This window comes from Microcebus murinus, chromosome 8, assembly GCF_040939455.1.
Source record: "Microcebus murinus isolate Inina chromosome 8, M.murinus_Inina_mat1.0, whole genome shotgun sequence".
Taxonomy (NCBI): Eukaryota; Metazoa; Chordata; class Mammalia; order Primates; family Cheirogaleidae; genus Microcebus; species Microcebus murinus.
Window position 1 is genome coordinate 26191328 of NC_134111.1, and position 27732 is coordinate 26219059.

General features: G+C 39.0%; 1 long non-coding RNA gene across 1 annotated transcript; it reads left to right on the forward strand.

Moving 5' to 3' along the window:
- The first annotated feature begins 541 nt into the window (after positions 1-541).
- On the forward strand, positions 542-27732 carry LOC105860228 (uncharacterized). The gene is made up of 5 exons (XR_012920494.1): positions 542-649; positions 785-897; positions 6567-6655; positions 11590-11761; positions 27259-27732. It is a non-coding gene; the product is annotated as an uncharacterized LOC105860228 (long non-coding RNA).

A 27732-nucleotide genomic window follows, 5' to 3' on the forward strand; every position in this document is an offset into this window, starting at 1 on the left:
TTTCTTCAGGGTCTTTGAAATCATTTGTGTGCTAACACGCAGTCGTTAAGTGCTAAATGTTACGTCATCTTAAATCACATGGAGCAGAGCCCGGGAGTTCACCATAAGATGCTCTTTTCTGACAATAGGACAAGAGAGCCTTCTCTGCCTGAATTTCATTATTGCTCTCATGGATGCTTGGGAATTTGGTTTCAACTCAGAAACACACAAAATGTTACAGGCAACTTGAATTCATTACTCTCTTTTGATTATACGGGAAGTTAAGAAGAATGAAAGCCTGGTCTTCCAATACCCTGTACCCACATGAGTGAAGTTTACAGTTTATAGTTATAGGGAGGAAAGAATATCAATTTTTCAAAGGTCTGGTCACCTAACATTCAAAAGATAAGCAAAATGATCTCACTGAGAAGTTCCTAACGCCTAAAAGGCCTTGAAAAGGGCCAAAAGTAACAGCTGCTTTTGCCAGAGAAGGGATCTGGCAGGCATCTAGTGTCAGGGTCAAGGGCTGGGACGGGGAAACAGAAACACTGGCAGCAGACAAGGGAAGAATGGCGGGCACTGCTGGCTTCTGCCAGTCTCGGCTTCATAGATGAAAAGGATTCGACTCGTCCACATAAATCAGCCATGGAGGGGCAGTGGGCCCACACAGGTAGGCTTGTGCTCTCGTTACCCTCCTAGTGCCCTGACGTCTCTTGGGCGGTATGGATCCTTTTTCAGCTGAGGCACAGGGAATGTTCTTTACGAAACACCTAGACTTATTCTCCCGTTTCGGTTCCTATTTAAGTAATTTCAGAAGGTTCCTGTGGTCCACCCAGCTGCAGAGGTGAGGCCTGTATCCAAGTGATTTCACAAGGACAGAGCAGCCAGATCAGCAGAAATTCTCCTCCGGGACAAAAGGTAATGGTGTCTCTTTGTAACCCTTTTTTAACTCTTCCATCAAGAGTACAGAATTCACATATCCAACCTCCATCCCTCACCACGTTTGGAACCCTGTTTCTCTTGTTCCGTGGGGAACAGTAATTCTGCAGCTTTAACATTCAATTCATTTGCTAAGTTATTTTTCTCCTATTTAATTTAGTTTTGTTACTATCAAAAGAAACATTTTTACATGACTGATCAGAACTCCAAATGGAGTAGATCTTCAAGTATTAGATTTCTTTCCAGCCAATAGGACAGTGAATAGCACATCTCACCCAATTCACATGTAGGAGAGAGACTTGATCTAAACTAAGGTAGCTTAGAAAAATAGAGATAACAAACAAAACCTTAAAGAATCAGTATCTATTTGGTATTTTATTGTACAGGTAAATCCAAGAATTTTTACCCTGTTCTCAAGAAGATCTAACAAACTGGAAAACTACAAAAATGTATTTGGTGAAAGCCTAGGAGTTATAGGCTCATTTAAGCTGTTTCCACTTTTTTCCCTCTTCAAATTTTGAAGCACTGTCTTTAAAACTGTTACATACCCAGAAGGGTTGGCAGAATTGGGACTGGAATAAAATAGGATACGATTTGTAAAATCATCTTCATATATTTGAATAAGGTATGCTTCCCCCTCTCAAACTTACTCTGTAAAATGGCTCTTATAGCAGTTGTTAACACCATAGTGTGAATATGAGGCAATGTGCTATCTCTCTGAGTAATATTTGCATTTTGGATCTCATTTCTAATTGTGGAATGAAATAATCTGTTCCAGATAAAAGAATTTTAAGTTTAAGCCCAGAAATTATTTTTAAGCTCTACTTGATCACCTTTTTTTGGTAGCTTGAAGAGAAGACTCACAGAAAGTATTTTTTTTTTTCTTGAGAGAATATTCTCTTCCTGCCAATTTTGCTTTACAAAACTACATTGTTTTACATTATGTATGTTAATCGATGCACTTGGAGACTGCAGGGAGCTGGAAGGACTTAGAGCTGGAAGGACTTTAAAGTTTATTGAATCCAATACCCTCACCCAGCATTTTTAATATAATAAATCTACAGCTGTCTTTAAACTAACCTTTGAGCCAAACAGCTCGCTATTTCCTAACGGTCTTTCCCCAGGTGAATCTCTATCACTAATGTGATTAGTAACTGTCTCTGATGTGTGTGTTTTTACACCTAGATATTCCCATTTAGCCCAAGCCCATAGATGCAGTCCTTGAGGTGATGCTATAGAACAACCAACCCACCATGAATGTTGTGCTGTGAGTCATTTTCTTCAGTACGGTGATGCATTGGCTTTAAACAATGCATAGTCTCTAGTCACATCTCCTTACTGACCCATAGTAAACAAATGCAGTGGCAGGTTGGGGTCAGGGATGAAACCCATTGCTCATGAAAAAGAGATGTTGGTTGACAGGACCACATGAGGAAAAAGCACCTAATATGAGCGTCATTAGCACAGTGTTCTAACCGAGGAGCTAACCGACGGTAAATACATACAAATAGGTGCATACCCATTTTAGGATGAAATTTCTTAGCCATCTTCAGCCTACTTTTCAGCAAATGCATCTAATGCATTATCAATTTTCCAAGCAATTATTAAAATCATTAGAGTGTACTAGATTTCTCTTTTTTGATTACTAAAGGTTGTGTTGAGTTGCTGACTGATGATGTGAATGAATGGTGTAAGAAGTAGGGTAGAATTTATTCTTGTTATTAATAACAGGCATCACATGGGCCCTGGTGTGCTCTATAAGGCTTAACATTCCAAAACTGGATATCACGTGTTACCCATATTATGGTGGAATTTGTTTTTTTAATGAGTGTATTTCATTTTAACTCATGTTGTCATGTGAAACCATATCACCTAAATGTAATTAAGTCATAAAAGGTACCATATTAATACTAAGATATATCAGCATTTTACTAGACTCTTGTATCCTACATATGAAGCAAAGAAGGAATCTAAATATCTACATTTATTTTCTCTATGATAGAAGTGAACTGAGCATGTTTTCAAGAAAAGACTATCATTGTATGATTATATAATGAAGGCAATATTGTTCAGAATTTAGAATGAAGGAATTTAGAAGATAAAATGCAAACAATATATAAATAGCTGAATCTCCAAGAGTCTAAAATTAATCTAATTTGTGTGTAAATCACATGTATTGGGTAATAGTGTATCTTGAGGAAGTACATGTAAGGGCATCCCCAACTCTTAGCTAGGAACACTGATGTCTCAACCTTTTTATTGTTGTTTTCAATTGCAGCAATTTGCCTAAGGGGATATATTATGCAATATTGCACATAACACAGAAGGAAGATGCCAGTAGTTTGTCAGAGGTCCAGAAGCCCACAGCCATCTCATGAGGTCTGATCCCAAACAACCAGGAACAGAGCACGGTGTCATTGAGGGGGCTAGGATTGGTCTAAGACCTTCAGCAAGCTTCAAACTCACAGAAAAATGACCCAGATCTTCACTACGGCATATCTTTCCAGAGGGAATCTGATGTCAACTAACCATTCTGGAGGATAATTTCTGTGCTCCAGAAATTCCACTGTGCCCCAAGTCACCTGTGACAGCAGGCATCACGATGTAGGACTGCGTGTTTACCCCAGGGTCTAGGACATGACCTTAAATGTAGTAGGAGCTTGACAAAACTTGTTTATTTAAGACTATTGTGTGTTTGACAACTTTTTTGACATTATCACCATCTTCATTCACTTTTATTCCAAATGCAGCCAAGAGCTCAGCAGGAGCTGGAAGGGAGGGGGGACACTTTGCAACAAAGTGCTTAATTAGTTCCTTTGGTTAAGAAATGGAGTGAGTCATATAGCAACATTAGAGAAGAGAATGCAGATCTATTTGGGCCAGAAAGCTAAATCTAGCTAATGGTTAATTTAGTCCATTCTCAGTGTGAAATGGGGAAAAGAAATAAGTTGAACAGGATGACAATGATGGATCAGGGACACTCAACAGCTTTTGAGGTCTGTTGAATTCATTTCTACCAAGGCAGTTTTATTATTTATAACTATTTGATAGAAGATACTCTTCAGATCCAAAAGGAGCAATTTTTAGAGGAAAGAGAACAATACTAACACTCACTAATCCAAATAACTAAAATCTAACCACTATGAAAACTATGCTGATTAATTTATTCGCCTTGTCAAATTTTGTTAAAATTGTCCTGTCCATAGTACCCTGCACGGGAAATAGCACCAGGCTGGTTTGTGCATAAAGACGTCCCCTGATTCAACCCGTAACAAAGACCATTGGCCCACCAGGAACCAGGAATGTTCTTTCTGAGAGAGGCTTTCCGATGGCAGTAGTTGCTAGTCCTCGTGGGTTGTAAATAGAGTGAGGATCAGAGACCATATTGGGTCATGCTCAGAATAGCTAAGCTGAGACAGCCTCTCAAGTAAGAACCTGCCCTACTTTGAGTGGATGTTTTCATGACATCAAAATGCCTGGATGAGTAGAGCATGCTCCAAAGCTTCCAATTTGCGATCCTAGAAAGACCCAAACGTTTTTTAAAAAAAGAAAAATTTTCAGGCTCATGAAATGGTAGAAGGCCTTATGGAGTGATAAAGATGAATTGTGAAATTCAGAAACAAATCTAAAAAATCAAATTTATTTAGTGTTTCCCTAAATAAACACATGAATAAGTATAATCTGATGAACACAGTGCAAGTACTTCACAATAGCAATAGCACCAAAGAGAATTAACATCCAATTTTGTAAAAGTTATTTGGGGATTTAAGTAAACACCGTCTATTGGTACACTTCATCCTGAACTGTATAGTTTATTGGGCAACTAAAACTTTGGTACCAAGATACTAGCCAAGAGGATCTACAGTAGAAGTACTCGTGGACCCCTTTGGCTAAATTGGAGACAGTTGCAATGCCATTGAAATGATGTGAACATGATTTTGCAGAAGTAGCATCAGCACCAGGCATTTGCAAATGTGCTAAATTCTCCAAAACTTTGATGCAGGCAAAATGTTTAAGGATAGAAATAGAAAACTATGCTATAAACTAAAAGCAGCCTTGCAAGTAATTACATGCCCACTTCTCAGGGTGATAAATTACACTTGCTCATGCTTTTATACTTTTTCTGAGACTTATGAGAAGATTATAGGTAATCTTTTTCTTTCCATTGATACTTGTAAAGTTGCATCAAGGCCATACATGTCAGACTGGGATAAAACAATTTTGAGAATGATCTGAAGTCAAAACCAGGTGGTAAGAGAATGTAGCAGCTAAGATGTTAGACCGAAAAATAAGGGGCTGGTGGGTGGAGGAGAGAATCACTGAAGACCAGTTTATGCCACTGGTGGTGCAGCTGTGAGAAATAAACCTCACCTGTGATCAAAATCGCAATTGACAACCTGAAGACAAATGGAGGGCAGGAGACAGACAGCTGCTTGACATGACTTGGCACCCCCAGTTTAGCCAGAGCACAGTGCAAGGAAAATAGAATGCAGATGGGGAGAGAGGGAGCTGAGGCATGGTAAGGGAAAAGACTGCAGACAAGTCCATCAGGTGAACCTCAAGGCCAGGTGGTGAGCATGGGCCGTGTCTGTTGTACATGCTCAGAAATAGTCTCCTGGGAATTGAGTGAGGTTCCCACCATCCTCAGTATGGACATGACTTTCTCCTATAGCCACACAGTTCAAATGCCTGAGATCCTCTTTTAACTACCTTTCCAGGTGACTTGTGGTTTGCTCTAAAACAACTGTCTAAGCCAGTCATCCCAATCTATAGGATTTTTTGTGGTTATGTGCTCTTTCCTAGTGACCATGCCACTGTGAACCTTCCAAGCAAAGGATCATTGCTGACAAATCACCAAAATATGAATTCTATTGATATTTTTCACAGAATCACAATTTTGGAGGAGGCATGTCTTTCCATTGCTAGGACTGGTACCTTAGTCTGTATCTTGAGTTTGTCTAGCCCAGGATTGGCAAAGTCATATGCACCGTGTCTATTGTTTTAACGTAAAGTTATTCCAATGACTTCTCAAGAGCTTTTTTTAATTTTAGGATCTTAAATTGTAAAGACTTGTTTGTGGACACCTAGTCCAACCTCCCTTTCCTGTAGAAAACCTTTCTAAAGCAATCTTAATCACTCAGACTCAATCTGACTATCCTCTGTGGGAGAGGCCTTGCTAGAAAGTTCTTTTATAATATGGATTCACAAATATTTCTGTTTGCCCTACTTCTATGTATTGACTGAACACTCATAGCACCTCTTCTTTATGATAGGCTTATGTACATGTAAAGACTGGTTATTTCTCTAATTAATCTTCTCCCCAATAGGTTAAATTATCCTGGCTCCTTCTCTCATATGACTCCTAAGATAATTTCTGTACTTTCACCATTCTGGCCACCCTCTTCTGCACATACTCCACTCTGCCAATGCTCCTCTTCAAATGTGACACCAAGACACGATATCCTGAGATTGTTCAAGCAATACTGAGAACCAAGGCATAGTAATTTCCCACAAAATAGATAATTTTGATCTAGGCAGCCTAAGATCTTGCTAGATTTTTAATACCTACATTATACTTTTGGCTTATATTGAATATGTCATCAACAAAAAACGTCCTAACTCCTTTATCTTTTCTATATGATCAATAGTTTCATTTTCCATCTTCTGAAGATATTCATGTGGATGAAGGATTATGACAATGTTCTAGTATGATCTCCAAAAAAGCAATGCAAAACCAGTAAGTGGACCAGTGCTAAACTTAATAATTTAATTATTGACAGTTGTCCTTTACCAAAGAATTCTAGATATTGTTTGTTCACCTTACTTCCATCTCATTGGGTCAAAAAGAGTCCAGGGTAGAGAGGGGTAGAATATAGAATGGCATGAACATGAGTTCAGGTGACTGAAGAAATTGGATGTGTCCAAAAAATGGCAAGGCTTTTTGTTGGATAGAATGTAATCCACTGGGATTAGTAGAAAATAAATCAGGAAAGACAAATTTGGAAAATATTACAGAGGATCTTAAAAACCAGACAGTGACATTTGCCTTTATTCAGTAGGCACTGGGAGAATTTAAGGATATTTGACCAAATCAGTGACAGAATAAGACAAACAATATTAATATAGCAACCAGATATTATAAAATAATTCCTGCAGCTATTATCTCATAAATCAGAACCCAGCCTTAGAAATGCTGGTCCAATTGTGACATGAAGGATGGAATCAAAGTGAGTGCAGGAAGAGCCCAGACCCAGGAGGGGCCATGTTAGCAAACGCGGTTTTCAACTAAGAGATTGTGAAGGCTTTAACTAGAATGGTGGTGGCTGGAATAAAGGAATGGAAATCCAAGATACAATTCTGGATGTGGTAACTGACTGGATGGGGTAACTGATTGGATGTGGGAAGCAACAAAGTAAAAGAAATCAATCATGATCACAAAATTTTAATTTTAACCAGTAGAATGACAGTTCTCTTTATAATAGTACGAAAAAGTAGCAAAAGAAGCTGGTATTTTTTTTTATGGTTCTGGAAAACAAGGGATAGTGGTTGGATGAATTAATATACCTGTGTCTCTTGGACATCTATATAAAAAGGTTCTAGAACACAGAGTTGTAAATATTTGTGTCGCCATTGGGAATCATATTGACATTAGAGGTATTGAAGATATGAAATATCTAATTGATGTTATAAAAATAAACAAGTATCCCAAATGAGAGAGAGTAAAATGAGAAGATGTCAAGTAGAATAAGCAAAAGAACGATAGCCATCAGCAAGAAAGGAAGGGAACTCACACAGTTGTCACTAAAGGCTTGAAGGAGAGAAGGTAGGGGCAGAGTATGTGAGTAGGCTGGAAGATTCAATGCTACAGCATCTGCAAATGATACAGCTCATGATAGGCCCAGGCATGGACCAGTTAGCCACGTTGGCACAGCCCTTTAACTGGCATCTAGAATTTGACCTCTCCCTGGCACGAGGGGGACAGATGTATTCGTATTGGGAGGAAGTTCATTGGAGCAACAGAGCAGTGATGTAGTTCAGAGAGGCAATTGGCACTCTTCCAAATTAAGTGTCCTGCTAGAGCAAGCAATACTGAGAGATCAAAAAGGTGGAGATGTTGGAGCCACAAACTGGAGTTGTTAATCTCCCAGGGATTAACACAATCCAAGTCCTTAGGATGGAATGCAGAGATGGGATTCTACTCCCCAGTAGACAGTGGTGGCACTAAGGCAGAGTCCAAATACCAGAGGACGTGGGATTCCAGGAAGAACACAGATTCTTAGTACAGGAAGTAAAATGAGGAGACAGAAATTGGGCAGCTATTGGAATTTAGAAGAAAGTCAAGGCTAAAAGAGCAGCAAGGATGACTAAATGCATAGTCTCAGAGCACTGGGCTAGAGACCCCAAAATTTCTGTCTAAGGCCAGGGTGGTCTCTGGAATCCAAGACAAGTCTAAACCTGCAGGGCTTCCAGTGGCCATAGCTATGAAGACTTTGGGGACTGCTGAGACTGAATTTAACAACGAGAATATCTCTTTATGAAGAAGAGCCTCAAGCAGGATGTATGGGAGCTGGTTGAAAGTCAAATTGCAAGGCATAAAGGAATGAGTGAGTGAAAAAGAATGTGTGCATGGGAACATCTAACTCTGATGGAATGTTGCACAGACAGAGAGAAAAAGAGAGAGGAGGACAGAAGTTGAGGAAAAGTAGCAAGGTCCAGAGGAAGTTTTCTGTTTGTATCTCTTGGTAAAGGAAATAAAGAACCCGTAAACAGAGGGAAGGAGCCAATGGAAAGAGGAATCATTTATGAAATTATGGAATCCCAGGGTGGAAGGAAGGTAAAGGGTAAAGGAGTACGCAGGAGGTATCTCAGCCAGGAGCCCATTTGAAGCTGCAGCCTCTCAGAAAAGGCCCAGGGCAATAAGAATACTAGACCCAGAGAACAAGGGCATATGTTTTTGTCCCCATTCAGCTCCTAGTTCACGCAAGCATGGACAAGTGCGTCTTCTTTCTGGGCCTTCTATTTGCTCAGAAATAAGAAAGATGTTCTAGATCCTTCTAGCGTATAACTAATCAGAAACAGGTAGATCGCAGACATGTGGAAGGGAAGAAGAAGGATGATTGGAAAGGAAGATTTGGGCAGCTTTGATGTTCTCAGTAAAGTAGGAAGCAGCATAACCTGATGATGGTGGCGGGTGAGGGGTGTCGCATGGGGTACTGAAATCAAATGCCAATCAGCCCAAGAGATGCCCACATGTGGAGAGGCCAGGAGGGACTGCAGGGCACAGTGGCTGAAATCTTTGCAGTCAGGCCAGCTCTGAATTCTGACTCAGCCACTCACACAAGTTATAGGACCTTGGACAAACCACTTAAGCTCTCAAAACCTGTTTCCTCACCTGTAAAATGGGAGTAATGTTTCCCTTGTAGTTTTCATCAGAAAGTAAAGGATTAATAAAGAAATCCAATAGGATATTGCCAGGCCTATTAGTGTGCTCACACAAGCTCATAGTTGTAATAAAGAAGGACAAAGCTGAGGGTAAATAATAAAAATTCATAGTGACTTCCAACCATTAAGAGTTTCATGACTTTCACTTATCCTGTCATCAACTTGATGATGTTTAAAGTTAAAGCGTTTCTGGAGGGCAGAAGGACTGAGCAGCCAGGCAGAGAAGGAACATGGAAGGGGCTTTGCCTGGGAGACCAAAGGAGATAACAGCTCAAGGGCGAAGGCCCGGGGAGTATGAATCTCCAGGAATCTCCAGGTCAAAAGAGATTGAGCAAAGCAGAAGGTTTGGATGATGTGCTCAGAGTAAGGAAACATAGGTTTGAAAAATTGAAAGAAATCATAGAGAATCATCTAAAAGAAAAGGAAAAGGCAAGGTGCAAAGAAAATTTCTGGAATGATAGCCAAATGCTGTGTTTTCTGGCAAAGAAGGAATTGGGGTTAGGGACAGACTTGATGTCGTTGTCCCAAAAATCTCAATACAAAGGAAAAATTCTGTAATGAATATTTTGTAAATAAAGGTGCATTTGGCTACAAGTTCCCATTTTTCGCTATGTATGGTGACTTTTGGGACACTCTATGTAATATTTTATACATGTTTACTATTTTGCCACCTGTACCTCTTATTAGTTAAATCAAAACTTTAACTAAAGATGAAGTAGTAACAAAATGAACACGAACAGAGGCATTGGAAGGGATGTGGCTCTGAGCATGGCTTGGCCCTCAATTACCTCAATTGTCATAACTTACAGGGCACTTGCTCAAGTGCCAAGCACCATGCAACATGACCTCATTTAATCCTCACTGTAAGACACTATGACAAAAAGACTGTGATTTTTCCCATTCTACAGATGAACCAAAGCACAGAGATGTGATGTCACTTGCTCAAGGTCACTGAGGTGGGTAGTGTCACGGCCAGTATTTGACTTTTCAAGCACATGTGTTTAACTGTCACATAATAGATAAATTTCAAAGTGGAGGTAAATTGTCAAAAATTAGTTTTATATTCTTCATTCAAAAGAAGACACAGGAATCACAATTATTTTTCTCTTAATATTTCACTTGTGTTCAATTCTATAGCCCATTCTTCCTACATTAGCCTGAAGGTTGAGAATCTTCTCTGGAAGAAAATGTTCTCGTGTCCAAGGTGGAAAAATGAAAATAAGATGATAGCTTCAAAGTATGGCACAAAAGTTGTACAGAATCTCAGTTTTTTTTTTTTTAAGCATAACGAGTATTGAAAAACTTAGTGATAAAGTCCTAAAATATGTAATTGTAGCTTGGTAGCACTATTAAATAAGTATTCTGTGGTCTTTTTGACAATTGTATTAATCCCTTTACAAAGCCTTCAGAAGTTCTATCACAGAAGCATGGATGCTGTTTTGATCTATTTATTACTCTTAAGTGTTCAGAGAACTGTCCCTATTTTCTAATTAACACTTTTAGAGATAAAAAGCCATGTATTAAATCAATCTGAATGATGGTTGTTTGTGAATCCCACAAGATAAGGCAATTTGCATGTTCACTTTGTACTTCCAAACTAAATCTGCACATCTCCAAAGCAGCCCCTTATAATGTAAACCTTTTGTGAGTATTTGTAACTTAAAAGAAAGTTTGGCCTACTACAGAAGCAGTGCCAATTATCTAAAGGGCTTCGTTACCAAACATGATTAAGATACAAAGATATTGAGTTGTTATTTTATATTGTTTGCTGTGGAGTTTGAGGAAACGACTTTTAAAGTATCCAGGATTATAGATTATTACCTTTTTATAGGGGACTGACACAACTCATTTCCCCCAACAGTTAACAGCTTTCCAAAGTAGCCAGTTGCCACTCACTTGGGGTAAAACTCCTTTGATATGAATTAAATTGCTTGCTGATGAAATGCACCTTTCAGCGACCTGTTTGAGTTTCCGCTGATGCCGTGGCACGCTTCGTGATGTGGATTCCAGCATTAGTGCTAAATCACAGTGGTGATTTATTATTGGATTTCCAGTCCTGATGAGTCAGCACTGGAAGATGTTTACCAAATTAGACTTTCAAGAACAATGGCACTTCCCTCATTAAATGGAAGCCTTTGTTGCCGGCACTGGCTATTGTTTCCACATGGTCACCGTGTGATATGTTCACACTTGGGGCTCTCATCAGATAGGGTTTCTTTGCTTTTGCAGAATCTGTCTTCATCGGACTTTACGTGCTCAATCAACTTGGAAACCATGTGGAAAAGCCCCAGTCTTCAAAATCCAAGAAAGGATCCTTTATCTTTTCTAAACAGTTCAACCTGTACTTTCCCTTTGGCAAACAGTTCGAGAAACCGGAAATATCCTGTTGGCTAGTGAAAAGGTATCGGATTTTTCTTTTTCTCTAATGCAAATAAGCAATGCCTTACATAAATGATTTCCTGTGAATGGCTCTTTAAAAAGTATGTAAAAGCTATTGGGACAGTGAGTAAGACGGTGGGAATGTCATGCTGACTTTTCTTGGGGAAAAGCAGAGAGAGGTTTTCGTTTTTTTACTTTATTCAACAAATATTTATTGACCTTCTGATGAGTAACAAGTGCTGCTGTAGGTGCTGCTAATATGTATGTAGACATGAAATCCTTGTCTTCATGGGGCTTACATTCTAGAAAAGAGGATGGACATAAAACAAACTCAAAAAAAAAAAAAAAAGTCAGCCCATAATTTCTGTAAGTGTTAACTATGCCTACTACAATTGAAGTACTTTAAGCTTCAGCAAAAGCAAGCAAACTGAGACCTGCTTATCCCCAACCTGATTTTGAGCTTATTTTAATAAGAAGCAGCTTCCTTTGTAACAGAGCTTTCATACAGCAACTGCTTCTTAGGAGCCCGTGCACAGTTTTCATATTTTAGGTTCAGTTATAAATTCAACCTAATCATCACAGCGCTTTCTAGCACTTTATATTCTGAATCTAAACTGAAATGATCAGAGAGTGCATCATCGCTGGCTATTCTGGGCATGTTTGGCGTGATCCATAGAAAGAGCAACTAGACAATCTTTTTAAGGCCTCGCCTATCGCTGTTATTAGATAATTAACAAAATTGTAATTTTTTTCTTTATTGTATTTTGATTATAATGAGACTACGTATGGACAAATGAAACGTAGCAGCAACTCGAATCCTAACGCAATGGATTTCAGAAAATCTGGCTTTTGTTCCTGCTGCAAAACACATGGCGAATGACATTCACACGAGGGACAGAGTTCCATGGACCTTTAAGGGTTTGCACAGTCCCTGGGACATTAGCTATATGTTCACCCCCTTCTCATTCGCTCAAGAACGCAAATGGGAATATCAGTGATTCGGGATGAAATTATTATAGGAATAACCTTGAATCCTCTGCTCTAATTTAATTTTAAGTAAATCAGTTGAAAGCAATTATTAATCACAAATGACTTGTGAACCACCTCCCAAAGAATCAACAACTAACGTATACACCACAACAATGCATTGAGAACCACTGACCCAAATAGACTAAATTCCTCTAAAATTAGATAATCATATGTGCTCTGAATTTTTTGAAAATCATTATGTAGTTAAATACCAATAACCAAAGCCAACCAGTGCCATAATTTAAGCACTTAATTTGCTTTATGGCTACAGACTTCTCCTCTCTTGTTTCAATACTAAAGATTTGATGGCAGAAGGGGAAGAGAGCTGGTTAAGGCTTCCTAAGGCAGGTACTGCCTTCTCTCTCTGCCGCCTCTGAGTGCTTTCCGAGCTCCACTGACAAGGTGTTGATATGTGGAAGTAGTTCTCTCAGGTCGAATGCTCTTGCAGCCAGGCTGCGAGCAGTCACTTCAATGGAAAGCTCTGTGGTCCCTGCCAGCTCCTCTGGCCCACAGATGTCTCAGGGTGCAGCCCCACCCTTTTCTTAGTCACAGCAGTGAGATTTGCAAATGATCAGCACAACAGAGTTGTAACCAACCTTAAGGTGGACTTCAACAAAAGGTAGGTAACTCGTTGGTTTCAGAGAAGTACTTTCTAACGTTTGGTATACTTCAAAAACATTTTTTTTCCCCAAGAATTCCTTCATTTTCAATTCAGGTGGGACATTTTGTTCTTTCTGTGAATGAGTCCTTTGCTTATTTTTGGGTAAATGTGGTTTTACATATCCTAAGTTTAACCATAAATCCTTCTGAAAATGCAAACTGAAAGCACACTTTCCTTCTCATTAAATTCCATTATACCAAAAGAAAGATCTAAGTATAACTGTAACAGGATCTAAGCAGAGCTGTAAACCAGAAGTACAGGAATGCCTTGTAAACAGTACAACATAAGAAACTTGGGAAGGTCTGCCTCTCTGTTCCGACTCGCAGGCAATTGCTGTGTGAAGGCAGATTTATGCATTAGGCTGGTTGCTTAAACCCAAATGACATGTATGCATAGCCATATAGGAGTTTTTTTTATTGTTGTTAATATTGTGAAACAGTTAACATGTTTGATGGAAAATGAAATCATCAAATGCTGTTTCTGTCGAATAATGTGACTGCTCTTTAAAAGGCAGCATCCCTGGAGCTTTGCTTTTCTGCATTTTAGTAAGTGAAAACTTTGTCAGATGTGGGACTTCTATGGGCATTATGAAAAACTACGGCATCAAGGCGGATTTTAAAAATTCAACAAGGAGAAGGAAAGTATGAGAGAAAGAAGGAAAAATAATGGAAAAGGAGGGAGGATAAAGACATAGAACAGAAGAAACAAAAACAGAACAAGGAGAGAAAGAAGGAAGGAAGGAAAGAAAGCAAGAAATGAAAGAAGAAAGGAAGCAAGGGAGATGAAGAGAAGGATAAAATAAAATACAGAAGTTAAGTACACTAACAATACAGTTATTTAAACACGCTGCATTTTCAGAGTAGATCAGCAAAAAGTTAGAAAGCACAGGTGTCTCTGTAATTGTGATACATTGGGAAAATTCACACTGTTAAATGAGCCTCAAATTCTCACTTCTACCTGCATGATACAGAAATACACTGTGAGTACGCTGGGCTATGATCCAAAAGATGCCAAAATCAGAGCAGGGGATGGAAGACTTGCAAGATTCTTCTGTCTTGTGCTCCTCTAGTATCGAATTATAGAATTTGTGCATTTATATTTTATATGCTGTTAGTAGGGCACATTCGTTGCATGTTTGGATTGAATAATTTTAAGAACACACCACTATTTTTACAAGAAAAAATATTCTGAAAACATGATAAAGATTCAGTGTTAATTTTTTTCATAGAGAAATGGTTTAAAGATTAAATATTTAAATCCAGTCCACAATCCTAGGGATTGAAAGTCAGCAAAATGCTGAGAAAATGATGCAGAACTAGAAAAAGGGAATTGATTTGCATGAAGGCTAGGATACTGGTCTTGGAAAAACATCCTAGGATACTGAAGAAGAAGACCCGAAATTACGAAGGGTATTTGATCTTCCTTTTATAACATAGATGTAAAACAACAAACCTAATGCCCCAGACTTTAGATTAACTAGATTATAAGAGCATTTACTTTACAAAATTACTATTTACAAAAAGACATGCCATATCTGAATGTGCAAATCATCCTATTAATTACAAACCTATTTTGTACTGAAAATGTTTAATTCTACTGTAAATGTTTTTTTTGTTAATGGAGGCAACACTGGAGGAAACTTTTCCATCTTCAAAATATTAATTTATATTGACCACATGGTTAGAAATTAAGATTTCTAAGATCTTTATGTAATACATATAAAAATTTATATTTCTACAAGTATAAAGTCTTTATTCTTTTGGTTCTCCATTCATCAATCTCTAAATGAAGAAAATATAGAAAATGTATGTATTACGGCTTGGCTTGTCTGCACTTTATTATGGAGCAATCCTTGCCCACATTGAAAGATTTATTTAAAGGGAATTTAAATTTAAACAGATTCATATGCACACGTGCATACATAATGGAAGAAAGGCAATGCTATGGAATTTCCTTTCTATTTTTTTCTACAAAACACCACTTCTTACATGTATAGTTTGGGGGTTGTCCTTAAGTAGATACTCTTTCTTGCCTCTTGATCAGTATAGGGCACTGAGAGCAAATAATTGCTGTATTTATAATATTTGGGAATTTTTTTCTTAGTGTTTATTCCTACTTAGCCACAGATACTACTGTAGCAACCTGTTGCCTACCCACATTGTCCAAAGTAGTTGTCTAAGTTCCCAAAGGAAACATAAATTCAGGACACAAGTGGATGCTGTTGGGTGAGGGGCACCTAGTCTGGGCTTCTCGAGTGGTAGGGAGGACAAAAGGGAAATGATACTTTGCTTCTTTTAACCTGGTTTGTTAATGTTTCTTTGCACAATCAATTCATGTCTAATATTTAAATGTATTCGTAAATCCTTTGAGGATTAAGTAATGTCAGTACTGTTCTGTGGTACATTATTGTTATGCACATATACCAGTTTTGCCCCAAATTCCTCATTACACTCCCCTTTATTAAATAACAACAAACTATGAGGGTTAGTTGCATTAATACGTAGCACTCTAGTTCCATCATGAAACATTAGCCTTCTTTTCTTTTGCTCTGTGAGCTCCCATGCCAATATCACTCATGTCTTGTTATATAATAAATGGAAATGAAGGCAACTTTAGTGGTAATCTGGCTTCACTTGCTAACTCTGGATGCCACTTTGATCTATACAATGTAGACGATGGGCATTGTTTCCTTGTGTCCCTATAGACGGCACAACAAGGCAACTGAATATGCCACTCTCCTAGTTCTAGCTCTTTGCCAAATCCGCTCTGAGATTTAGCCAGATATCCTCACCAGTTTATAGAATGACATATTTTCTTGCTAAGAAAATTCTTACTGTTCCATTCTCTTTAAAACCTGTACACAAATCACAACCGACCAGTGGACATAGTTCAGAGTTTTTCTGTACGTGTCAAAGATTGCTGGGTTGCCGTTGCTTCTTTGAATGGCACCAGTGCACTGGCATCCCCAGGTACTTCCCTGGGGAGAGTTACAGAAGTCTGGCTACGCTCAGCACCGTGTCCTAATCCTGCATACGAGGGTCACATCTCTCGAACAGGTGCTGGAACCAAAGACCGAGACCGGCTGTAACTCTAGCAGCATTTTTCATGGGACAATAATAAGATTTTCGGCGGGTTTGATGAAAATGTTGAGACTCACTGAATTGATAAGTGTCAAATAAACGCGGAAAGTCACTGAGTGGTTTACGTGTTGATCTGTCATCGATAGAGCTGCAGATCAGATGGCGATGGGATCGTTTTTTAGCCAGCTCTTCCCATCCTCTGCTCAAATGCACCAAATGAAGCGCCCATTTGCTGACTAGAAATTCACAGTTGAGGTCGACTGGTGATGCAGTGCGAAGAAGCCTGTTCTGTTCCTCTGCTCATGAAAAAGCCATGCCAACCTTCACCTTTAAATAGCTACATATTTAATTATGCGATATTTAGAAATAAAGTTCAGTCACAGTTCACTAATAACTTGTACCCGCCTGAGAGAGAGAGAGAGAGAGAGAGATTGATTTACAAATCACCAACTGAAAAAAAAAAAAAAAGACAGCTCAGTGCCAGGTTGCAATATAAAAATAAAGCATTTATTTAAGGGCAAATTATAATAAATTAAACTAGACTATAACAAAAATACACTAACTATTTTAAAAGGGTGATATTATTTTTCTATTTCACCATAAAACCTTAGGAAGTTATGGATTAACTTAAGCAAACGGAACAAAAACTGAACCCAAAGAAGGTACAGTAGCTACTTTTCTTGAAAACAAAACAATCTTTTCGTTCCTGCCATTTGTCTGAATTCTTCCTCCGGGCAAGCTGGACAGCTGCACTAGTAGGTTTTTTAGTCATGGGTTGTAAGCCCCACCTGGCTAGATTTGTTTAGCAGACAGCTGGCAGAATTAAATAAAAAGAATGGGACACAAAATGCTTCCAAAAAAAAAAAAAAAAAAAAGCTGAGAGAATACTTTTTGGATGTTTTAGCCTTTTGGAGGTTTATGGTTTTCTCTCTACTTTTTCTTGCCTACATCCACATACTACTATATGTGAACATATCTTGTGGATATTTTCTCTCAATTATAATTCCGTAGCTGAGGTAAGAATGCAGCATAAATGAAAACATCAAGTAAGCATGTCTTAAATGACTTTTTTTTTTTAGTTAGAAATACCAATTTGCAGTTTATAAGTCCCCAAGAATGACATCAGTTTTAAATTACCATTTTTTATTTCTGCATTTTCTTTGCTATTTTTTAAAGCCAATAAAATAGATTTTCTTCATCTGGAATGTTCTTTCTAGCTTAAAGATAAGAAGGAGTCTAAATTGTGGGAATGGCATCCTTCTGCATCTGTTTCTCTCACAAACCTATCAAATATCTAATTTTTGGCATGACTGCTGACTCCGACAGGGGGATGACATAAACCAGCTTTGTGGTTACATGTTTCACTTTTAATCTCATGGAAATAAAAATCAGCACTGAAGTGTCCCTTTACATGTGACAATTTGGGACTCTTTTCCAAAAGCCCAGGCAGAGGGGCGTTAACCTGGTTAAATTTAACACACAGCATATGCAGAAGTGTCATGCATTTTTATGCTAAAGGCACAAGGCAAACCTGGCTTTGTAGAGCTTTGTTCCCTTCTAAAGCAGGAACTCCAAACAATGGAAACCATGTAACTCACTGGCAGCAAGATGGAATGGTCGAAAATGCATGCAAGAATGGGGAGATGAAGTAGCCCGCTTAATAGCCACACATTTTCTGTGTATTTTATCTCTTTCCATAAATGCGACAGGACTAGTGGAATATTTCCACCATCGTTGGTTCACTACTTAGCGCGGGGAGAATCCAGGCTTTTCATTAAACATAGTAAATATAGTACGGAAGGTTCAGAAAAACCAAAATGGTCTGGATATGATCCTGATTGGAGGAACTCCATGAAAATAGATTCTAACTGCTTGTAAACGAGCGAGGGGGAGGGGCATGCTTATTTTAAAGATAGCTTGGCAGAGAAACATTAATGCTGATAGCCCAGCTAGCATCTTTGCGATGACAATGAATGGACAGGACACTACAGCAAGTACAAAAACTACTGAAAAGTTCAAATCTAATTCCACAGCCCGTGGAAGTGTCTCCAAAAATTAAGGACCAGGCCGGGAAACTCAGTCTTCAATTCATTACCTAATACTTGCTTTCCAGAGCAAAAGCCCGACTTGGCCCTTCTCCACCATCCTATACATCTCTCGGTGCAATGTAGACTTCACGGAGCCAGGCATGATCTGTTTGCTGCAGAGGCCCGATTCCCTCTAAGCACTGATATCAATATCATACATTTCAAATACAAGGGAGGCCTGGGCAGCCTTAATCCCCCGAGCCCAAGTAAACTAAGCATGGTCCCCAGGGAGGCTGTTGGCATAGAGCAAAAGACAGTGTTCCTGTGTATGCTTTCACACGGTTAGCAAAATGGGTCCCCATCAAAGACTAAGAAAACAGACATGGTGAGAAGGCAGGAGTGAGGTCACTCTAGGTTTCTGTCTGACCCTTAAAGACAATCTAATCTTGGCTGTCATCTGACAGTGTTCTATTTAGTTTGATAGATACAATTACATCTATCCAGCCAGATAATTACAGTACTGTACATCTTCCATGTCTTGGTGGCTTAGCAGAATTAAAAGCTATAAAATCCTTTTGTGTATGCTGTGGGGCTGGTCCTTTTCTTCCCTGATACAGATTTCCTCTCCTTTACCCTGCCCAAGGAAAAGAAAAGGGAAAGAATTAACTATCAATGGCATATTCTGATTCTGAATTATTTTGTAAACGTTTCATATGAATCCATCAAGTCTATCCTAGATCAACTTGTGTCTCAGCCAACTTCTTTACTAAAGAAAATTGATTCTTGTTTACTTCTTTCAGGAAGAAGAATCATGATGAATTTTAATAGGATAACCCCCTACTGTTAAAAAATCTCCCTCTGTTGGCTACGGGAGCTTTGAAATTTGTAAATCAGAAGTAAGCCTGCATTTTTTAAAAAATAATTTTTAGACCAAAAAAAAAAAAAAACACCTCTACAAGTTTCAAGCTCAACCTTAATAATTGTTCAACAGCCATATTTTTTCTTGTTTTCATCACCCCAATGAGCAGCACGTTATTCTGATACTTTGTTAACAGACCCTTTAATTGCAAATTGACCTTCAATTTTTAACAGAATCGCCCACCACCAAGCAGTATTTTATTTCTGGATGAAAACTAATATCATTCCTTTCTATTTTAGCACACATAAGCATTTAATTGGGGATAGTGTAGACTACTTAGCAAAGTAAATATTCCTAGGAGGAAGAAAAAAAAAGAAGTTCTCTAAATGTTAGTTCTGTTCATTGAAATCTATGAGAGGAAGAGTTGATTATTTTGGATAGAGATAAACATATTGCTATAGGAATATTGTAGTATAAACCCCATAGGTGTCATTCAAGATATCATCATAGTATCTCATATTTAGCAATAGAAAACATACTATATTATTTGTTGGGTCAAAAGATATTACATATTCTTGGGAAGATATTTTTTTAACTTCTAGAGTTCAATATATAGCATAACAGAAAATTACTAACTTCTTTCACTACCTAGAGTTTCAAGCCACTAATTTTACTAATCCATTAAATGTATGTTTTCTAGCCTTAAGGAACCAAAGGAACCTGCAGACTCTGTATATTTACCCAGGGATCACTTTCCCGGTGATGAAATGTAACCAGTTCTTTTGTGGAATGGAGCAATCACTGGGTGCCAGTAACACTATGCTATGATGTGTAGAGAGGGAAATGAAGGCTAGCTCATCCGAAAGAAACTACAGGGGAATTTCAGATCGGCAGAATGCAATTATCCAAGTTGGAATTGTTCCAGGACACCAAAGCGAACTCTAAAGGTGGATAAATTGAATAGCATTTCTCCTCAATTGCAGGACAAGCAACCACATCTCTGACAAAACTGGTGCTTGTTCTACTTATTTGTCTGTATTTTGTGAATACTACCGGCCAAGTGCTGGCCACTGTCATAGGAAATGAACAGCACAGACCATTCGATCAGAACTGGGGGCGTTAGATCTACTAATAGGAGGTGTATACTTTTCAACTATCCAAAAAGTGAAAGAAGACACTTTCAGAATCTCTTATTTCAAGACACAATTCATTTGTTGACTGGGTACCCAGGGAAGCTCTATTTTCCAGTCCCTCTTGCATCTATGTATGAACATATCACTGAGTTCTGGCCAATGGAATCTGTGTGGAAATAAATACTTGTCTTCTAGGTTGGCCATAAAATACCCTACGTGATCTCTCTCTCCACCCCCCCATCTCAAATACACACACACACACACACACACACACACACACACACACACATTTACTCCTCTGGAAGTGAAGTACTCAGAGATGGTAGATGAAAAGAGTTCAAATCCCCGAGTCCCTGCTTAGAGGATTGCTGTCCAGAAGTCTCATTCAAGCTACTTCAGACCATGATGAGAACAAGAAAAAAAACTTCTGTTGTGTTAAGATTTAGAAGTTTCTGTTACAGCAGCTAAAGATGACTTGACTAATATTAATATAATATCCATGGTAGAATTGGAATCCCTTTGAATTCCAGAATTAAGAAAGTTGAAAAGTTACCCCATAAAGCAAGAATGTGGAAGACTTATAATTTCATTCATTGTATATGGGAGTGCAAAGCTTGTACTCGTGTTTTGAGGGAAAAAATACACATATATATCAAGTTATAAGGACTTTATATAATGCTTATTCTTTGACCCAGTAAATTCCACATCTAGAATCTATCCTTGAGGAGAAATCAAAACTAGTGACCAAGATTTTTATTCCTCAGAACATTGGTTATGATAATAAAAAATATTATGTCACATTACTGTCAAGAACAGAGAGACAGTTAACTAAACTTTGGTTATGCCTTAGGAAATATTAGGAAATATTATGCCATCATTAAAAATTATGTATCCAGACCAGCCTGAGCAAGAGTGAGACCCCATCTCTACTAAAAAAAATAGAAAGAAATTAGCTGGACAACTAAAAAAAAAAAAAAAATATATATATATATATATATATATATATATATAAAATTAGCCGAGCATTGTGGTACATGCCTGTAGTCCCAGCTACTCGGGAGGCTGAGGCAGAAGGATTGCTTGAGCCCAGGAGTTTGAGGTTGCTGTGAGCTAGGCTGATGCCATGGCACTCTAGCCCGGGCAAGAGAGTAAGACTCTGTCTCCAAAAAAAAATTATGTATCCAGTGAATATTTTAGTAATCCATTTATTCAATAAGCTTATGTTTACTGAGTACCTATTATGTGCCAGGACTTATTCTAGATGCTGGAGATATAAAAATGAACAACAAGATAAAGTCCCTGTTCTTGTGACCTGTATATTTTTGGTGGGTGAGACAAACAATGCATAAGAAACAAATCAATCAATCAACAAAATGATTGATACTAGTAACAAAGTGGGGAAAAATGCTCCATTGAGAATTTTTAAGTAAAGAATATGACATGCAGAAACTATATATACATTACACACACACATACACATACGAACTCCACATACAGAGTTAGGGAGAAAAAGGCTAGAAAGAAAAATAGTAAAATTCTAACAAATGCACATGTAATTTTTCTAATCCTGAGCAACTCCAAGTCCATGAAACATATGAATTAGTTTCACTGCTGATGTATGAATTTGAAATATTAAGTGTACAGCCCCAGTGTGGAGGGATCAATTTACATAGAGCACAAATGTAACTGGGCAGCCAACCAACAGCCACTTCGCAAAATGATCTTATTGTTACAAATCAAGTAACACTCTGCAAAGTCATCTAAATTATTTAAGAGAAAACACTATTACTTTTTCAAAAATTCTTAAAACAAACAACAACAAAAAAGAAGGTGATGGGTTTGGATAGAAACTAACAGCTAGTGCTGATAATGGAAGTGGAGAGACTTCACCAAGTGCAGAACAGCTATGGAGGGGATGGTCTTTATGGTAGCTGAGGGCCTGGTGCATGGGTTCATCATTTTCCTGCCCTACAAGTAACAAAAAGTAACGCCTTGAACATTTTCAGCCTATAGTCCAGAGAATGCAAAAATGATTCACAGAGTTAAAAATTAAAGAATTTTTGGTGCTTTGAAGTGCACCCTTAATTTTCCATTATAATTTATTTTCTGGGAGTAGTTATATGCTATTGTAGGATGGGTGACTATGTCTATTTTTCATGTGCTCAGAATGTCCACTCACAGTGTCAAGTGTTTACCATATGCCATAATGTTGACAGTGAATATGTTGGGGCTGAGGAATTAGGAATATTTTTGTTTTAATCTTCATACATGTCTACTTTCTTAAAAATTTTCTAGAGAGAATACAAATTGCTTTAAAAATCATATAGAAGCAGGCCAGGCGCAGTGGCTCATGCCTGTACTCCTAGCACTCTGGGAGGCTGAGGCAAGAGGATTGCTTGAGCTCAGTAGTTTGAGACCAGCCTGAGCAAGAGCAAGATCCCCGTCCCTACTAAAAATAGAAAAATTAGCCAGGCGTCATGGTGCGTGCCTGTAGTCCCAACTACTTGAGAGGCTGAGGCAAGGGGATCACTTGAGCTCAGGAGTTTGAGGTTACTGTGAGCTATGATGACACAACCGCACTCTACGCAGGGTGACAGAGCAAGACTCTGTCTAAAAAAAAAAAAAAAATTTAAATAGAAACAAAAATACATATATATATATATGTATATATAAAAAACAGAAGTGTACTGCTATCCCTTTGCTCACTAGGATTGCAAATGAGAACATTTTAGTCATGATGGGGCACCCACTGACATTATGACTTACGTTGCATCTGCACAGTGGAGGTACCATAGATAGCGTCAAGTTGTTCGCCCAAGTCCATAGTGATCCCACTAAGCCATCACCTGGCAGGCGAGCTTAGGTGACGCCTTTGGGTTCTGTGCTGCACCTCTTGAAGACACACAAATCATAAAGATGCTCAGCCCCTGTGACCCCCACCTCCACAAAATCCATTTGCATTCATCCATCCATCATTGCTGATTAGAACTCCATACCCTTGAGTGAAGTCCACAGATAGCATTTCAGAAACAGCCTATTTCCATAGAGATGGAAGCTCTTTAGAGCTTGTTCTTAACTAAGCTCAATGGAACGTCTTTGGGCATTCTGCACACACATAGAAGGGGCTGCAGTCCTGGCCATATCCCACCAGAACTAACTGTGTTGGCAACAGTGAAGATCTCCAAATCAGAGGGTTGGAAGGAATCTAAGTAAGACATCTATCTAGTCCATCACCTGCCTCCAGGCAATTTTCCAGGCAGATGGGTACTTATCCTATTCTTAAAGCTCAGCACTGATCTGAGGGAAAAGGACAAGGGTATTTATATCCATGATGTTTTCTAACCAAATGTGTAATATTTGCCACCTACACCATCTGCAACAGTTCAAAATGTAGTAAGATGGAAAGTTAAACTCATTGATCTAGGGAGAGATAATGAAATAAAAATATTTTGTATTATATACTACAATTTTCCCCAAAGCTTTTGATGAAGAAATTCAAAAAATGAAATCAGTACTTTCAGGCAAAGAATGACATTGTAAATCAGTGCAATTTCCAGAATTCAGGCAAGAAAAACTCAGTTGTTAGTCATTGCTCTTAGCATGTTTTACGCAAGTTAAGATCAAGGTCACAGGCTTACTCTCTGGGCAGGTCGTCGAGCTGCGCTTTGTTCCATGGCTTTTAAACAAAGTTCACCTGTCTCTTAAATTGACATCCTTAATCGCAAATTGCTTAAGAGAATATAGACAAATTATTGAAAAATTCATGTTTTCGAGTGGGAGGAGGACATCCTTTCTCTGCCTGTCCAGTTACAAGCACAATTATTTTTTACAGAAAATAAACTTAATTCTTTGTTTGGTGTTTGGATACAGAAATGAAATTTGAAGATCTCTTGACCAGATTTTATAAAGAACTGCCCAACCCCAATCCCTTAATCCTCTTATTCACAGACCCCATTTCTTCAGATTTGGGAAGTTGAGCTGTTTAAGATTCAGCAGGTCACTTTCTCTGATGCCTGATATACGGATGGTGCTTAGCAACCTCTAGTGACTTGATTGCTGCTTGGCCAACCTCAGGTTTATTCTTCCAGCATCCTTGTTTTTGAACTGGCCCCAGCACAAGCTATTAATAATATTCAGATACTTACTCTTGACATTTGCTGGTGGGGAATGATGCTCTCTGCACCCAGACAGGGCTCAGAGCTCCCAGGGACCACAGTTGGCCCTAGATTCTGTACAGGAGCATGGTCAGGCCAATGAACATGAGATAGATCTGTAAGAAACCTCACTCTGTAGACAAGCCTACAGGCAAACCAGAGGTAGCCCTGTTTCCAGCTTCCAGCCCTTAGTACCAGTGTCGTATAACTAGCCCCATTCTTAAACTTTCTCTGGCCTCCTTGCTATAAGCATTGGAGGCAGTAAAGTTTATTTCTTTAGGAAACCTCTTCTCAAAAGTTATTTCCTACTGGGAGTGAGTCTGGCATTCAGAGCTTACCCTAGAATGACTTCAGCCTACATCTATTGACAGAACCATGATTTCAGACATGAGTCACAAAAAATGAGAATTTATTCTCCCTAATACAGAAAGTTAGCAAAAAAGGCCAAATTTAGTATGCATAAAATGGCCAGAAAAAGCTATGGCAAAACTTCTCTGTGCTACTTGCTTTCCCAGTAAGCAGGAGGGAAATTATATAATTGTGAATCAAGTATAGCAACGTAATAGAAAGAGAATCACCCAGGTATTTTAGAGACTAGAGTTCTAGTCACATCCTGCCACTTGGCAATGATATAAAGTAGGTATACATTTACACTCACATATAAGACATAGTTCTAAAATATTTCCAAGAAAACCAATGTCCAGGAAGCCCTCACCATGTAGCAAACTGGGAGCCCCCAATTGGGAGCACAGGATGAGCCAAGACAGGTAAAGTAGGGGCTATGACCCAGTCCACTGAGATAGTAAATGCAAGACCAGACTAAGCTAGCAATGAGTATCTACAAGTTATGATCAAAAGGTGAGATATGATAAGCCCCTTTTTTGGGAGAAAGTAGTTCTCAACATCTAGCAGTGCCTGAGTTTTCACTCAGAGAAGTCAATGGACAAAGTAGTAGAAGGAAGACAAGCCCTGGTCCACGGGCTGCCAGGACTTATGGGAAGAGGAAGGAAAGAGCGTGGCCCAGTTGATGGTGACAGGAGGGAAGCTGGCCTTTAGTCCCAGAGAGGACTGACAAAGAGAACCAGAGCCAAAGAACGAACCCAAGTCACAGCCATATTAGAAGGCATGCCACAGTTGGAAGGCTGTAGGTAAAGCTGGAGCCTGCTTGACTTCTAGGGGTGGTTAGAGAATGACTCCCCGCGGTGCACGCACTGTGCTCGGCGGCTTCACCAACATACCTCATTCCCTTGTTACAATAATGCTCAGAGACAGCCGTGCCGCACACACTAGAGAAAAGAATCAGGCAGTTCAGCATTTCCCAAAGAAATGTTCCATGGACAAAGAGCTCTATGGCTAAATATATAGCTTGGGAAATGTTGTCTGCTATAACTCTTCCTTTTATTGCATTCTTGGAGAATCACAATGTACATTAAAAGCTCTGAGATGTCCTGTATTACAGAAACCATTTTCTTTTATTAACCCAGAATTTCCAATGAAACCACCTCCCTCCCACATCCCAACGAATATGCACATATACTTGTTCTTTCGGAAACGTTTACATCTTTCTGACCTGGTGTTCTAACAAATAGAATCTGAAAATTCATGAGAAATGCATATGCATGGTAGTATAAAGCATTAAACAAGTGTAAAATCTTAGTATTATGGTCAATTTATGCCGGTGGAAATGAGGAAAGTGGTGGTATTAGAAGCCATTAATGAAAAAGCAGCTTTTGAGAGCTTGATTCCATATACATCTACCAAGACAATCATCTTGTGTGCCTGAAGATCTAAATTTCTGGCACGATATAGACCACAGATGGGTGATATATTTGGGTTTATAAAAAAATATACAAAATGAATGAATGAATGGGAAAAAGTAGAAACAATATCATATTCCATTCCTGTAGAATAAATTTTCTTTTGGGGGGGACAATAAATTCCTCCCACACTATGCTCAAATAGTGGCACAGTTCTGCCAGAACGGGCCTCCCATCACAATTGTGTACTCACAGCGTATTTTCACTAGAAAGTATCTTTCTCTGCCAGCCCCTTCCAAGCTGAGAATGTCTCCTTACAGGGACTTGCAGATCTGTCACTGTTTCTCCACCTCCAAATCAGTCACCTGCACTGGGGCTATGTCCCCTGCAGGAGACCCAGCTTCTGGGCAGCTGGGGTTACATATGTACTGGGGGCGGGGAAGAGAGAAGGGGATTTCAGAGGAAATTCTGGATTTCAAAATAAATAAAAAAGGTTGCTTTGATAAGGAGCTTCCTAGACCCTTTAATGTGCTAAAGTGCACTGTGGTTTTCTGAGAACCAGTCAAGGAGGACTGGATATACTATATAGCCTTTTCTAAGCTGTAAATTTTTCCATAAAACTCTTTGTTTGTGCAGCATTGGGGGGGGGTTATGCTGCACTGACTTATTTAACTTTTCTTAGTGTGCTTAGCCATCGCTACCTTTAAGGGTTATTGCAAGGAATGAATGAGGCAATAGGAATGACAATAGGAATGACATTGCCTAGCACAGCCATGCATAGCTGAGTTTCAACAAATAGTGTTTCTTAATAACTTGCAGGAATCGAGGCAGCGTTATCATGCCCATTTTGTGAGTGGGGAAACTGAAGTTCACAAGAGTTGAGTGATGTATCTTCCTTCAAACAGCCACGCCTGTTTCTGCCTCCAAATCCACAAAGCTTTCCCCCGTGCCACTCCTTCTGGCCCCTGGGCAGCTTCTACCCCAGAACTACGTCTTTACCCATCATGATGCTCAGAAATGGACTTTGCATGAAGCTCGGAGCAAACCAAGTGGGAGCCTCCCGTCTGTGAATGCAATTCTTTTGAAGGCTTGCGATCAGGAGACATGTGCTGTCCAATTCTTCCCACACATGCCACTTCTTAGCTGGCCTATCACCGCGGGCCTGTGCAGTGTGGTCTGTTTGCGGCCAATAATCATATCACCATTGTAATGAGTGGCAAATCCTATGTAATTTACACATTAAAAGGAGGCTGAGATGCATGGAAAAACCCAGCCCCCATTTGTCTAATGAAA